The sequence below is a fragment of the Cynoglossus semilaevis genome, chromosome W (assembly GCF_000523025.1).
Source record: "Cynoglossus semilaevis isolate Cse_v1.0 chromosome W, Cse_v1.0, whole genome shotgun sequence".
In the NCBI taxonomy this organism is placed as follows: Eukaryota; Metazoa; Chordata; class Actinopteri; order Pleuronectiformes; family Cynoglossidae; genus Cynoglossus; species Cynoglossus semilaevis.
In genome coordinates this window covers 7,373,527-7,381,486 of record NC_024327.1, presented here as the reverse complement: position 1 = coordinate 7,381,486, position 7,960 = coordinate 7,373,527, and positions in this window count along the sequence as shown.

Below are 7,960 nucleotides of genomic sequence, written 5' to 3'. Positions count from 1 at the left end.
TGTGAACCGGCACATCGACAATCAGAGACTTTTCCTCCCGAAGCGGACTTTCGGAACCAAGAGGACTCTCTGCACACAGTGGAACCAGACGGACGTCCCCAACTCTGGCAAGGACCAAAGGAGTGCGGACCTTCTACTACCCTCTAAATACGAACAGACCTTCACTACAGTAAGGCTGGCATTTGGGCACGTTAGTTTTATCTGTAGTTTTGTTAAGGCTATTTAAACTTAGGGACAGTTTAAGTGCGCACATTGAAAACACGGAGTCTCATTGAATTGTGTTGTCTGAAATCTGTGCTGCTTTTATAGCTAGGCTGTTGCGTGCGCTATCTTCTTTTCTAACCCCCTTACTCGGTGTTATACTCTTGTACACCGTCAGTGTTTCAGTGTTAACTTCAGTGGTAACGTTATAAGTATTGGGATCAGGAAAACTCCGACGAAGTCTTTTGTCTTGAGTAGACCACGCGGTACACCTCCCTTCCCCCATATACTGTGATAACATCACAAGCACTGTTTCATTGTTGTGATCATTGTTTGAGTTCAATCACCGTCATTAACTTGACAGTGTTGTATTAATAAATTTGATTATTTTTGTAAACTGTTTGTCTGTTACTTTATTCATTGAAGCCACCCAATTTGCCAAGAACTCCAGAAAATCCTTCAGATATTTAATTGTTGTTGAATACTATTGATTATAGTATATTTGTAATACAGTATTGTATATTATAATACTATATTAGTAGTACCATAATAATTAAAGATAACTTTAATGAGACTGATCATGTTATTAATTTGAGACTGGTTAACAACACTGAGTGCTCTCAAGCAGCACTCGGCCCATTGCACCTACACCTGGTTTAAATCAAGTGGGTCTGGAGCTGCTTGGAGGTCCACAGAGCCCAAGTGCACCTGAAAAGAACATAAAAAAATTGAATTATTTAGTCATGATATGCAGTGACTAGGAATTTCTTTAAAAAAATATTTTTCTTCTGCAAGCATGTGGGGTTCAGTAGTAACAAAAGTTAAAAGATAATGGCTCAAGATAAAACTCCACAGGATGTGACTTCATATTGTGATGTACGAGTGCTCAGAGGTTTTTTAATTGACTTCCCAAACTTCTTCCACAGACTTTGTAGATACAACCCTGTCCCGCTGTAATTGACAGCTGACCTGTGAAGTGTGTATTCCTGGTGAGGAATCCCTTGCCTTCTAAGCAACCCATTTTCATTGTTTTCTGAAGAAATGAATGTTTCTATGGAGATTTTTCTATAAACCATTATTGCTGAACAAACCACCTCCACTAATGTCCCAGTTCAAATTGCAGGACAGTTACCAAGACAATTTATGGAGACTTTCATTAGATGAATGAATTGTATGTCCAAATGTAATTAGCATGTTTACTTTTTATTTATTTATACTGAGAGCTCTTGCTTTATTATTATTATTATTATTATATATTATTGGTCAACTGGTAACAGCAAAGCACTATGGGAATACCTCATATCGCTGTGAGGTGACAGTTAACTGCCAGGGACCTCTGGATGTCTCACTTTAAGCAAAGCTGACTGAGTTGACAACATGACAGATTTAAGGCATGTTTCCCAGGTTCCAGCTGTGGATCCTCTAGGAAAATCAGATAATGAGTGACATTAGAAACAGGCCAGATTTAAAGGCCAGAAGCTCCAGATGGTTCTGAAATTCAAACAGTAAAAAAAAAATGACTCAGCACTTGCACCTAATCACTATTCAAAGAGCCAGTGCAAAATGGAAGTGCAACAAACCATTACTTCAATGAGAGACCTTTTTTAGATGATGAGAAGATTTTCGTCAGTCTGGGAGAAGCACAGGATTAATTCAGTGGTTGGGTGTAAACTATCCAAGTGAGCACATAGTTTCCTCTCTGTCGGGATTTGTAAAACGCTCTTTGGAATCACAACCAGGCTTTAGAAGAACTAAAACGTTCCTCATTTGGTTTGCATTTTGCCACTTGCAGGACTGGGGCATTTCAACTCACTTCAGAAAAAAATGCAGACTTTTTTTTTCAAATTTTAGTTGGTCTGTGTAAAATTGTCTAAAATTCCACTGATCAGCAAGTTTAAAATGGCAGAATATTATTCATTTATAGAAAACATCATTCAAAGATAATAATTTGAAGTATCATTAAACAGTGTTCAATCTACAGTATTTCTGCTCATCAATGTTGCCTTGTAAAACTTTTCCAAATGGGAGCACAATCTTTCCCTGCCCGTTGCCTTGGAGATTTTCCCATTCACAAACACACACAAAAATAGACAGACTGACAGAGGACTATTCCTCACAATGCAGTTGTGGTCATGGACACACTGTAATAAAGCCGCCATTTTCAAAAGCACTCATTAAATACTTGTCATTTTTGTCTTAGGTTGATTCTGTCCTGGCAGGTCACACAGCTGTTTTCCCCTGCACCGCTGATCGTGAACATGTCTCAGTAAGTGGACACTTTGTGTCACTCCCATAGCATCCTATGCCGAACCCACCCCGGTGGGCGATGGACCTCATGGACAATATGCTGTCGTTGCTCGGCTCAGATGACGGCGATTTTATGCTCCCGCCTACGGTGCGCGCCACCTTGTCCAACTCTCCGTGCCTCCTCGCCGGCGATCATCGCGGTTTGGCGGAAGAGGCTGATCGGGTCCAGCTGGCTACCAGACGTTTCTCCGTGCAGAGCGTGGAATCGGATTCCCCACAGCTGGCAACGGAGGACGCGGGGAGGCGATCGTTGGCGATCATTGCGGGAGTTTCCACCCGAGGACAGCGCAGCGGTGAGTTGTGTTTCTTCCACCGGCGTTTCGGCAACAAGGCTCGGCGCTGCACTCCACCGTGCACATTTGCAGCATCGGGAAACGCAGCTGAGTGCTGCTAACGGATCGTCGATTGCGTCATTTGGTACCAGGTCTGTGACTGTTTGTTTCAGCAGACGCTAGTTTCAGTGGGACTTTGTGATTTGTGCTATTACTACTACTATTAGGTGCAGATTTTGTGTGCTAACGGGTTTCATTCCTACAAACGGTCCGCCGGTTTTCGCGCTTGATTATCAACCTCGCAAAGTGCCAGTTCGGTTTGCCGGTCATCGACTTCCTGGGCCATCGTATTTCCGCGCAGGGCACGGCTCCTTTGCCCTCCAAAGTGCCCTCCGTCCATGCCTGCAGACCAGCCAGGCCATCCAGACATCCGGGCCCTTAAAACCGCAGATACGGCCCTGCAGCTCGAGGACACGGCCCTGTGCGACGGCGGCCCGGTGGTTTCTGTGGCGTGGCGGCATTGAGTTTTCGATTCAGTGCACTCCCTCTCGCACCCGGGAAAAACTCATTGGTGAAACTTTTCAGCTCCAAATTTGTATGGCCTGGCCTGCGGAAGGAGATCAAAGAGTGGGCGGCTGCATGTGTGGCGTGTCAGCGCGCTAAGATTCACCAGCACACTAAAGCACCACTCCAGCCATTTGCAATTCCCGCTCGGCGGTTCGATCACGTGACTTGGTGGGCCCCTTGCCCCCCTTGCAGACGCACCTGCTGACTATGGTGGACAGGACCACCAGGTGGCCGTAGGCCGTTCCTCTGTCATACCCATTGGCCGCGGACGTAGCTCACGCGTTTCAGGACCACATCGGACATCACCTCTGACAGGGGACCCCAGTTTATTTCTGAGCTGTGGACACAGCGAGCTGGGTCTCTGAGCATGCAGGTTCACTGTACTACCACGTATCATCCCCAGGCTAACGGCTTGTGTGAGCGCTCGTTTCATTTTTATACGTCACGACGCTTACCGTTCGCCCCAAACCTCCCATACAACCACCCGTTCAGGGTGCTGGAGGTGGGGGGACAGACTGAAGCCGGCGCACATGGTGGCTTGCTCGCGTTGTTTCCGGCCCAGGTTTCCTGTCGGGGTCGCCCCCCCCTCCAGGTTTCGACCTGTGCCCTCACAGGCCGGGAGTTCTTTTACAGGTCCGGCCGTGGAAGTGGTTCTACAGCCAGCTGTTGGCAACGAAGTTCGGCGCAGCCGTTATGGGAGGTTACTTAGGCCTCGGAAACCATCAAACCTGACTGAACTGGAGATGTTTTGTAAAGAAGAATGGTCAAAAATATCTTCAACCAGAATCCAGACCCTCATTGGAAGCTATAGGAAGCGTTTAGAGGCTGTTATTTCTGCAAAAGGAGGATCTTCTAAATATTGATGTAATTTTTCTGTTGGGGTGCCCAAATTTATGCACCTGCCTACTTTTGATTAAGTAATTATTGCACACTTTCTGTAAATCCTATAAACTTCATTTCACTTCACTTCTTAAATATCACTGTGTTTGTTTGCTATATAATATATTTAATTGAAATTGCTGTTCCGAACAACCAATGATCCATCCATCCAAGGAAAATCTTGAAAATGATCAGGGGTGCCCAAACTTTTTTTACCACTGTACATTACAAGACTCAAAACCTTAGAGGTTAATCTCTATTCTACTCTCTGATCCTAAAGTGCAAATTTGTAACATTGAATGTATTAAGAGGAAATGAAACAGCACAAATATTAGCTATAGAATCACATGAGAAAGAAAACTAAGTCTGTTTTTAATAGCAGCACTCAAATGCTGACAGCTTGACATCTTTGTCTAAAACCAACAGATGTCCGTGCATGTACGGACACAGACACATGCACACATTTTGCAGGAACACTTGTCCACACTCTGCCGGGGGGAACTGAAGGGGGGAAAATGCCCTGACATCAGCCGTTGTTCAACATTGTTTGATGTAACGGCCTGGTCCATAAATCAGGTTTTATGATATCCATGTATCATCTCCACCAGAGAAGGTCTGGTGGAGATGATCCATGGATATCATAAAACCTGATTCCCTCTGGTCTTCCCTCCCTGCACAGAAGTCTCAGTACAAAGAGTCCAGTGCCCTCCTATATACAACAGTATCCTTTCATTTTCCAGGTAAATACACCAAAATCCATTCATTTTACAGATGACCTGGAAACCATCAAACCTGACAGCCACCTTATTACACCACACACAGCTGATGCTCTTCAGCCAGTGACAAGAGAGACAAGAGAGATTTTAACCAGAGATGTGGCTTCATTTGGAAAAGTGATTGCCGTCATTAATGCTGTCCATCTCTGCCGTCTGCACATATGCAAACGGCGGCCATTAGACAAATATCCCTGTCAACAAAGTGAATGATTCCTATCTTCACCATTTTCCTACAGCGGCCTGAGGGCGACGAGACTATAAGCCTTATCTTTTTGAACAGCCCGTTGCAAAACTTAACACTTCTTTTCTATTTTGTTGGATGTCATACTTGCATTTATCCTCAGGGAACAGAGAGACGAGGTTTGTGTGTGATGTCCACAACTTTTACCATTCCAAAATACACACCCTGTGTCTGTGTCAATGCTCACTGCTAATAATTTACCAAGAAAATCACTGAATGGGATGACTGGCTGAGTGGCCCTTCGGAAAAAAAGACAAAACTCCAGGTGATTTATTTTAAAGCACCACAAGGAGGAAACTGCATGTTTGCAGTCATTCCACAGCTTAATGGTTTAAAATGGTAATATTTATGGTTCCTTTTTTTATAAAAACTAATACTGAGTAAAAACATAAATAAAAATAGCAGGGTGTTTATATTATCTGTGACAGCTTTTGTAAGTTAAAAATGTGGCAATCATTTTAAAAAGTAATCTGCCAAATACTGTATGAGCATCATTCCCCTGACTCATATTGAGCAATGGTGATGCACTGCACTGCAGCAAAAGTTCAGTGTGCTGCCAAATGCAATAGGCTAAATGATGTTAAAATATATCCACCATTTTGTATTAATCGCCATTTTGTATAACCATGTTCAGCCAACTGTAGACACTGCACCCTGCCTCAGCCACTGAATCACACTGAGTTTCGAAAAAAAATCCTAATCTGGTAACAGAGATAAGCTCACTGAGGGGGCAGCTTGACAAAGGAGAGTCTGAGACACTGAACACAGTGAGAGCATTCGTTCTTCTGCTTCGTCGACATCACACATGCAACTGCTTGTGCGTATTGACATCCAGAGAGGGAGACACGATCCGTTCGCGGTGACTTGTCAATGAAACCAAAGTTCTCTGTAAATGCACTGTTGAACAATTAAAGTGGTTTGCTCATTTCACGTTTGTAGTGATTTATCATTAATATTGTCTGCATTGACTGTGTCCCTGATATACGCACACGGGACGAGTTGGGTCCTGCCGCCCAAAGGTTGGGGGACGGAAAACGCCAACAAATTGGTGACCCCGACATGATTTGAAAGGGGACTGATTTGGATCTGAAATAATTAAAAGGGCAAACCTCTCCTTGTGAATCCTGCCGAGCGAAAACAGGTGCCTGATAAAGGTAAACAGTAACCTTTCCTGAAAATACTGTATATTCAATAATCTAAATTTTCTGCTCTCTGCAAAATGGAGGAAGCTGATAAAGACAGGAGGGTGAAGACAACAAATTCTACTGCAATATTGCTTAACGTTGTTACGGCTTTTGAACCAGCGGAGCTCACGGCACCTCTGTCATATTTTCCCCAAGCAAGTGCCCCAGAGCCATCTGGTCTTAACCCACTACTGAATTTTATAGGAAATATTCAGCTTGACGGAAAGTTGACGGAGAGAGATGATGATGAAGCAGGAAGTCTGCAGACTAAAACGACTGACAAAAAACTGCAAGCAGCCACGGCCACTGCACCCTCATTGAAGGGCGCGGTGGATCATTGGTCCGATCAATGTTCTAACGATCCTAATTACGATGACACCTACCAAAACATACATGAAATAGAACAGAAAAGACGTGAAACAGCCGCCACTATTGAAAAGCTGGAGAGAGCCCTTCACAGAATTGAAGGAGCCTTGGAGACTGCTGAGGACAGTCATGAAAAGGAACAGCTAATAAGAGACAAACAGGAACAGACTGCACAATGGAATTGGCAGCGTAAAATGTGCAACCATTACAAGAAAGAACAACAGCAAGCAGAAGAAAAGTTACGGGAACAAGAATGTGATTGTGATGACAGTGATGACGATGACTCAAAATGCAATATGACTGCTGAAAGACGTGGTGGACGAAACAGGAAGTTGGTCGAACACACAAAAAGAGGAAGAAAGTGAACAATGGTTGCAAAACCAAATAAAGGAAGAACTGGGAGAAAAAAACAGAAACCACAAAATGAATCATCCTTCATTATCGCTATGTCATCTGAAGAAAGTGAGGAAGATGAAGATAAGGAAGAAGAAAATGAAGAACCAGTAGGAGTAAAAGGAACAATGGTTACACGATCACAGACACAACATTTAAAACTTGCTGACTCACAAACTAATATTGAAAATCTCGAGGAGGACCTCGGAGAGGCAGCAACACCTGCTGGCATGTGGCCCAAAGGACATTGGTCTCGCTTTTGTTCAATAAATACTAGGCAGAACATGCCTCAACAACAAATGGCTTATCCACCTCAACAGTCTCAACCTTCAGTAACAGCACCCAATTCCTTTATGGGGCCCTCTTTTCCACCACAACAATAGGGGGGCCTGACCCACGGCAGAACCACAGTTGGCATATCAAGTGGAGAATGAGCAGATTCATAGTTTGGTCGATACAGGAGCCACCTGTTCCACCTTGCCGGCTTCCATTCCCCTTCCAAGATCAAAACGAAGTCAAACTGTGGTTGGGGTATCTGGGACAACTGAAACTCTGCTGATTTCTGAACCCCTTGTGGTACGATGCGGAAATCAAACATTTTCTCATGGCTTTCTGTTAACCAACTCCTGTCCACTACCACGTTGTGGGAGAGACATGCTCATCAAAATGAATGCTGTTATACACTGCTCGCCTGAAGGAGTAACTGTTTAATTTCCTGATGGGACAAAGGTTAAAGCCTCTGACAAAAACACTCAAGAAGAATCCCTCATATGC